General features: G+C 37.9%; 1 protein-coding gene across 5 annotated transcripts in view; it reads left to right on the forward strand.

The window, feature by feature from the left end:
- The first annotated feature begins 6,777 nt into the window (after positions 1-6,777).
- The window catches only part of LOC107756209 (butyrophilin subfamily 1 member A1-like), a 17,121-nt gene continuing 15,184 nt past the window's right edge, over positions 6,778-8,714 (forward strand). For all 5 annotated transcript variants that reach the window (XM_016573241.1, XM_016573240.1, XM_016573238.1 and 2 more), the window contains exon 1: positions 6,778-6,857. The gene's annotated coding sequence lies outside the window, so the exon portion shown is untranslated. The remainder of the gene's footprint in view (positions 6,858-8,714) is intronic.

The following is an 8,714-nucleotide window of genomic DNA, read 5'->3' on the forward strand; positions in this document are numbered from 1 at the left end:
GAGTATGGGTCACCATACTTGGCCACATGTCACGTCACTTTTCACTTTTTCACTTTTCACTTTTCAATATTACAGCGAGAATAAAAGTTACTCCTTCTTTCTTTGTGTGAACATTTGGGCGGTGTTATGCAAATCTTCGCACATCGTGACGTAGACATGTGGGGGCGTGTTAGAACGAGCCGTTTTAGGTAGGCGTGGCTGACTCTTAACTTTTATAAAGAATATCTCTTTGGATTTGAGACTTTAGTCTTTGCAACTTTACAGATCTTCTTTATGCACCAAGAGCTTGTAACACTCCAAAGAGAAAGGAACAATTGAAATCGCATCATATGACCCCTTTAATGCATCCTTGCTGAACAGAAGTGTTAAGAGGCGCATGTAGACTCAGGTGTAATCAGCACCTGTTGTGTGTGTTTCTCTCTCTCAGATCTGATGGAGTCGGTTCTCAGGTGTATGCAGGCGTGTCGGCGGCTGCTGGTGGTGTTGAGCTCGGATTGTTTGTGTGAGAAGAGCATCAGTCTGCTGGAGTGTCGTCTGTGTTTGTACCTGCATCACGCGTCGCGTGTTCCTGTCATCACTGTGAGACGACGCGCGTTTAGCGCCCCCTGCGGCGACATCGCGCAACTGCGCAACAACTCCACCTCCATCCGCTGGCACGACGCGCGCTCCGAGCGAACCAACTCACGCTTCTGGAAGCTTCTGCGGCTCGCGCTGCCTCTGCGACCGCTCGCGCTCGGGAAAAGACTCATCGATAGCACTTCCTCCCATTCGGACCTGGCGTCTGTGGCGACGCGTTACACGCATGCGCAGACCGTCTCGCTCAGTCGGCGTAGCAAAGGGGGACGGGGCGGAGTGAGACACCTGGCCGTGCGCGACAGAAGTGGGCGGGGCTGTGATAAAAAGGGGCGGGGCTGCGCAATCTGCGTGAGTTTTCAGGAAAGTCGTCGAATCTGGGGCGGAGTTATAGCTACTCAGTGGAACACACACCTGCATCAGCCTGTAGCCAATGGGACGATACCTCACGCCACACACAACTCCAACACTGAACCCGGAAATGACCCCGGCAACGACCTCTGCCCTTGTGAACCAATCAACAACAACCAGACAAATGAGATACAAACCACTCACTGTTGACTCACACTGCTGGACAACGAACCAGCGAATATTATGAACAAAACGTGTAAATCACAATAACTTTCAGATAATATGTAAATACTGACAATAAATTCAATAAACTAAATAAAATCAGGCTGACCTTTGACTTGAGACTGAGATTTATTTTCACTGTCATGCTGCATACGGCACAGTACAGTATATATACTGTATACTGCATGCTTTTTTAAAAATAGTATGCAATGCAGTCTGCAACTAATGTTTCGAACCGTAGTATTCTGCATTGCATTATGGTATTTCATGCATTGAGCTCTGGTTGTCTATATTGCATTTACTATATTTCTGCAAACATTTTGCATACTCTATACATATGTATACTATGTATACTATCAAAAAGGGATGCTATGCTGTTCTGAACATAAAAGTGGCAAGTTTCAGTTCATTTACATCTAATGAATTAGAATAATTATCTAGGCTTAGAATAACATTTTAAGACATCAGACATGGCAAATAAAATAAATAAATAAATAAAAATAAAGCCCCACTATTTAAAAAATACCTAAGTATGTAAAACAATAATTATGTACTATGCTAAAATATTTTTACATGACCTAAATATGTTGCATGTTTAATACGACAAGTTGCATGCAGTTGTAAAATTGAATATAAAAATAAATGCAGCCACTTTTTTATTATTAATTAATTAATTTAAATGTTTTAACTTCTGGCAATCTGAACAATTAATATGTGATTATTCAATATATTAAAATATACTGAATGTTTAAAAAATCTTTACAGTAGTTCGTAGCTTCCTGCATGTTGAATTAGAACAATCATCTAAGCCCAAAATAGCATTTTAAGAAATACTTCAAATGTTAAAAGAAAACAGATTTGGATGTACTAAGTAAGTAAATAAATAATGATTCTCCTCATTTTGAATTTTGGTGGCATTTAACCCAAGCCCTGGCTAATTTCACCCTGCTCAATATATAATATAATCAAAAATATGAAATATGTGCAGCTATAAAAACAACATTTTGACAGTCCAAAAACACAGATGTTAAAAATATATCGCATATTTGAACGTATTTTAAAATACCACTCACTTCAAGTTTTTGCATTGTGTCTTACTGAATACTGTAAATTTTTTACATTCAGTAAAAAGTGTTTGCTGTGCACAGTATGCATTCTACATACTGAAGAAATAGCAGTACCTGTAGTGTGCTAGTATGCCATTTCAAACAAAGCCTGAGCTCTATCTGGCCACTAGAGGGCAGATTCTTCCCAGAATTCCTGCCCGTGTAAATGGGGTGTGGTTTGCTTTCATGGCCACTCAGTACAGTACTGCATTTACAAACACACTCATCCGCAGACATGGGTGTGTATTGTAGTTGTTATTTAACAGTTCTCAGGAAAGCTGTCCTGCCTGATGTCATGTTTATTGAGTATCAGGAAGTAAAACTTATTAAAAAACACACCAACAAACACAGGCACATGCAAGCTGATTTTCATCTTTACTTTTGTTCAAATATAAGGGTGTGCCGGCCGTCGGTAACTCTTAAAAATCCCTCTTTTGAGTGCTTTTTACTTCCTTTTTCTATATGAAGGCTTATCACTGAGAGATCTAAAGGAGTTCAGGAAGAATTTCCCTAAAATATTCATGAGATGAGAAATGGTGAGCACACACACATCAGCTACATTTGATGTCATTCTGTGTTTGTGTGTGTGTGTGTGCGAGGGAAAATGTGTGTGAAATAGTGAGTACAACACTCAATCGCAGCTTACTGAGTCATAAACCCTGATAATATAAATGACTGATAACAAGAACCATGCTGTAGGATTGAGCGAAGCAGGAAGGGAGGGTTATGGAATAAGGTGGAGTGAGAATAGAAAGTGAGCGACCAAGAAAAGGAAAAGGAGAGCTGAGAAGAAGTGAGTTGGAAATGCCCTAAAATTCCTGTGTTCCAGTAAAGTGTGTCGTCCTGCTGCTGGTGACTAATCATGTGACCAGGTGAGGAATCTCTGCCTCCTGTCATGTTGTTGGTAACTTGACTTTGACTTCCTGAGCAACCTGAAACCATTAGTGATGTTTACTAAGGAAAGTGTCTCTGTTATCATGGATATAATTACTCCAGAATGTAAAATGGCTATAACTAGCATTAGTGATATAGTGAGTGGAAAATCTCAGAGACTTGAGTATGGAGCGTTTTCACTTTAGATATTAAGAAACCACCTAACAATCAATGGAATTCCTCAGCAAGCTTGTAGTAATGACCTGGCAACCACTCGAAATACTTTAGCTACTACATCGCAATTCCTTGGCTTGGCAACCACTTAGAACAATCTAGCTTTCACCCAGAACATCTTATTAGCCACATAAAACCACCCAGATCTCCCTCATTCAGAACACCTTAGCAACCATTTAGAACACCCCAGATATGAGAATACTTCAGAAACTGCATAGCAACGCCCTGACAACCCCCCAAACCTCCCTAGCTACCACTCAGAACACCCACTGACTGCATAGCAATGCCCTGAAAACCACCCAGAACACCCTAGCTACCATTCAGAACGCCTTAGCAACCATTTAGAACACCGCAGATATGAGAACACCCCAGCAACTGCATAGCAACACCCTGACAGCTCCTAAAATTCCCTAGCTACTTTTTAGAGGAACTTAGCAACTGCATAGCAATGCCCTGACAACCCCCCAAAACTCCATAGCGACCACTCAGAACATTCAGTGACTTCATAGCAACGCCTTGGCAACCACTTAGAATACCCTAGCAACCACGCAAAAACACATTAGCTACTAAACACCCTAACCACTATTAGAATACCTTAGCAACTGCATAGCAACACCCTGACAACTCACCAAAACTCCCTAGTGACCACTCAGAACATTCAGTGACTTCATAGCAACGCCTTGGCAACCACTTAGAATACCCTAGCAACCCCCCAAAAACCCCTAGCGATCACTCAGAAAACTCAGTGACCGCATAGCAACCCCCTGTCAACCACTTAGAAGACCCTAGCGATCACTCAAAAACACATTAGCTACTAAACTCCCTAACCAGTTAGAATACCTTAGCAACTGCATAGCAACACCCTGACAAACCCCATAACTTATATTGACTATTATTATGGTACTATTTGGTTCTTTTATGACATTTTTGGAGCTTTACAGATCCTAGTCACTGCTTTATGGAAAAGAGCAGTCTGGACATTCTGCTAAACATCAGTAATATGGGTTTGCAGTGACATGACGGTGAGTACAAAATGACAAACTAGTTATTTTTGGGCAAGTTATTCATTTAAATTGCTTGTGGAAAGATTATGAGGAGTGTGTATTAAGTAAATGAATTCCTCAGATAATATTACTGGACATTTAGAGATATTAAGAATAGAAGCAAATCAGGTAAGACATAAACAAATGTCCCCGACACAAACAGCAGCTTCAGACAGAGTTCATGTTCCTTAGCTCAACATTATGTGAATGCGTTCACTAGACCTATTAACCAGGTTTTCACATCGAGCTGTGACTGCATGCCTCCACTTGCTGATGTCCCAACCACAATGACATTCTCAAATACCTCTGGATATCATAAAGCAGGAAGTAAAATCACACAACAGCACATCTCGTAAAAGAAGGACGAACAGAAAGTCTGTGACAAGTGGGTCTGACATTCATGACATTACTGTAATAACTCAGCCACTTCTCCTAGTAGGCTGTAAAACTGAATGGAGATTTTGACTGAAGTCTGACGTTTTGAGATGATGTCTTCTTTGGAGTTTGAAAAGAGGAACAATGTCTCAAACTGTGCTAACAATAGTGTAACAACACTTCAAAACATGTTTTTCTCATTTAGTATTTTCTGTTGTTTTCCAGTACAAATATCCAAACATTCAAGATCAGTTTACTTGAGAATCAAGATAAGAGGTAAAAAAAAAAAAAAAAAATCAAGACTGCTTAATGCAACGTAATGCTTAAAAGGAAAACAACCTGCCAATGGGGTCAGAAAAACAAACTTAATTCAAAGGGAAAACAATCATTTTTATGACCTCATTGGCATATATTTTTTTGTAATTTTTAAGCAAAAACTCACTTAATTTTTATACTTTTTTTTCAGAAAAGAAATCTTAATATTGTATGTAATTTTGCTTCTCAAATAAATGAATCATGATTTAAGAATATTTAGATATTTGTGCTCGGGGAAAAAACACCAAAACATTATTTGCACTGAAAATACATCTGAAATCAAAGGTTCTCAATGTCAACTCAAACATTTCTCTTTAAATTCTCAGAAAATCAAATGATCTGAACTGCTCCATGTTTTTAGGACTTTAGTTCAAACTGTAGCGCATGATACTTGCAACGCCAAGGCCGGGGTTCCATTCTGACGGAATGCAATGTAGTCACTTTGGACCAAAGTATCTGATGAATACATGAAAAAATCTGGGTAAAATATATAAACTTGCATCCGGTGTCACATAGCAGTAGTTGTTTACCAGTTTCTCAGGTCAGTATTGTGTGGGTGGATCCAGGCTGAATTCATGCAATTCTTGTGAAGTCAGGAGAAGATAATGAGATGTGTGTGATCACTGAACTGTTGTCATAATTCAGTCAGGTGTGAAAACATAAATAATCGTCGCTCAGGCATGCCATGTGATGCCACAACTCACAACTGTGAATGAGCTTGCCATCAATCCGTCTCACCTGAATGCACACAAACACAAACATTTGTTTACATTTCATGCAGGAATTTCCCAGTGACGTTTATTGTTATTCAATTAACATTGTAATGTAAAACAACATGTAAACTGTCTTTTTTCAGGGGTCCATAAGGTACGTTCCCACGCTGTCGACACCAAAACCTCTCTCACAAACATTAGGCAATGATAGAAAAGCAACATAAGCAAAGAAATTAATGAGAAATATAAAATATAAAAACATAATAAAGATAAATAGTAAAAAAAATAATGATCAAATGATAAATTACATGAATGGCTAATGAATATAAATGAATTAAAACAATCCTTCAGATTAATATTTTAAGTTGAAATGACTTGTACACCCAATTTGATTATAATTAAATATAAAATAAAAAAATTAGAATGTAATATAATGATACATTTTACATTTACATTTTTTTAAATGTAAAAGTTTTTAAGTTAAAGTAGCCTTGGTGGATTTTTTTTACAGTGAGTTTTATTTAATTTAGTAGTTATTATTGTAGTAAATTATTGTAGTTTAGTGCAGTATATAGTTCAGTTAGAGAGATTCACCCAAAAATTATTATTCTGTCATCATTTTGAGCCAAACCGTTTTGGCTCCCATTGACTTCCATTGTGGTTTTGTCCATACTATTGAAGTCAATGGCACCCCAAATCATTTGGTTACCAGCATTCTTCATATTATGTTTTTGTGTATGTGTGTGTGTGTGTGTGTGTGTGTGTGTGTGCGTGTGTGTAATTTTCCCTTAACGTTTACATTAGTTCAGCTTTTCTCGACAATTTCAGACAGCTCTTATATTATTAAAGTTAAGCTCCAGCAGTATTTGCGTTCATGCACTGCGTATCAGTTCTCTGAAACTTGATGTGAAGTTACTCATAAAGAGCACACATGCGGAGCACAGAGTCTCTCTCTCTCTCTCTCTCTCTCTCGCTCATCTTAAGGAACTGTTGTATGTGTGTGTTTCATTTCATCTCTTGCGCACTGCTGGGAGGAAAACCCGCAAACCTTAGTAAGTGCTCTCTTATTTTATCCTCTTCTTTACAGACACATTTCTTCGTTTCATAACTCTTGCTCCACACACACTTGACTTTCGCTCGTGTGCGGCTGGATCTGACCGATGGTTTATGAAGGCTTCTGTGGATCTGGACGCGATCTGTTTAGTCTGACTCTGACTGCGTGCTGTGAAGCGTGTCTGGTTTGATCTCTCACACACATATGCTGGATAAAGAGTAGTTATGCTGGCGTTTCTCTTTATTTCTCTTCCCTTTTGTTAGCGCTGTGTCTGTGATCAGCCCACAGAAGCTTATGTGTCCTTTGATCAGTTCCAGTTTAATGTGGATCATTTATGAAGCTCTTTGATTTGACTGTAAATGTGTCACACGTGAACTCTGAACTATCTGCGGCAGATCAGCACTATCATCACAGGCGGTTTATTATCGGTTTAGTTTGGTTTAGATGAATTCTCTATTAGTTCAGTCTTTGCTTTAGTTAAATGTCCAATGTAATAAAATGGCACAGACAGTTTACTTCAGTTTAATGTCATCTGTGGTAAAGCAACACAATTAGTTTAGTTTTTAGCTTAATTCAGTTTAGTTGAGTTCTAAAGTAAAGCAACCCAGTTAGTTTAGTTTAGTTAAAATAATATGTACAATAAAATGGCACAAGTTTAGTTTAGTTTAGTTTAATGTCCTCTGTGGTAAAGCAACACAGTTATTTTAGTTTCGTTTTTTAGCCTACCGCGCGCATTATGATAGACCTACAGGAAACAATATTTGACTCTTTTTCTTTTCTAAGAATGGCTTAACTTGAAGTGCTGTAAAAATAAATTGGGAAAAAAATATTATTTTAAGGTACTTTATGATATGTTGCCATACGGCAACAGCATACAATAGTGGATCTAACTTAGAATAAGTGTAAGTTTACTTATAGTTAATATTTTTCCTCAGAAATTTTGTTTGTTTTGTTTCAATTGGTGCTATTATAAGCTTTAACACAGTACTTATAATTGACCCCTTATACATGCTTTCCAACAACTTGTGCTTTTATTTATTCCATTCTTTTTTTTTTTTTGCTGAATAATGATTTTTAATTTTTTTATTTCATTAAATTTTTCATGAATATTATTTAAATTGCAAATGTATACAGTTAAAACAAATATAATACTGTATATCATGTATCATAAAACATTGACATAAAACCAAAAACATTGCAGTTCATGAAAATTCAGCATTACGCAATCTTATGAGAGGAAGACTATGAACATGAGCCCCCCATCCCTCCATCCCCCCTTAATCCTTGAAAGATCACCTTTTTTTATGCATGAAACTTCACAAAGCTGTTTTTTTCATCTGCAGGAAGAGCCAGTTCTGCCCTTTTCTTCTTTACCTTGCCATAGAATATGGCCGTGCTCACTGATGTAATGTTACCTGTATTCATATTTAATCAAAAGTAAAATTGCCATTTCAATTTGATTATATCCATAATACAAATACCATTATCTGGAGGTCGCATCCTCTGTAGGATGCATATACGAAGTGTCCTCAGCCTAGAATTAAACGAGACGGCCTTCGTAGGACGGGCGGAAAAAGAAACAGGAAGTATCACGTTGCTATGCCAACACATTTAGAGCATGGTTGCGCTATCACACTACTTAAAGGAAGGAAAATTATTTTCTAAATTTGGAAAGTAATTTGAAAAAAAAAAATGCTTTTACTTGTTTTATTTTGTTCAATGTTTGAGGAGCTGCAGCGTACGTACAGTATTTTTCAAATTAACAACGGTTGTTTACGGCGATGCAAAGAATTGTGGGATATCTGTAGCAGCGAAGGATACACCTCATTCATCCTCCAAATTCCTGTGAAAGAAG

The sequence above is a fragment of the Sinocyclocheilus rhinocerous genome, unplaced genomic scaffold (genome assembly GCF_001515625.1).
Source record: "Sinocyclocheilus rhinocerous isolate Xijiao unplaced genomic scaffold, SAMN03320098_v1.1 scaffold592, whole genome shotgun sequence".
Lineage (NCBI taxonomy): Eukaryota > Metazoa > Chordata > Actinopteri > Cypriniformes > Cyprinidae > Sinocyclocheilus > Sinocyclocheilus rhinocerous.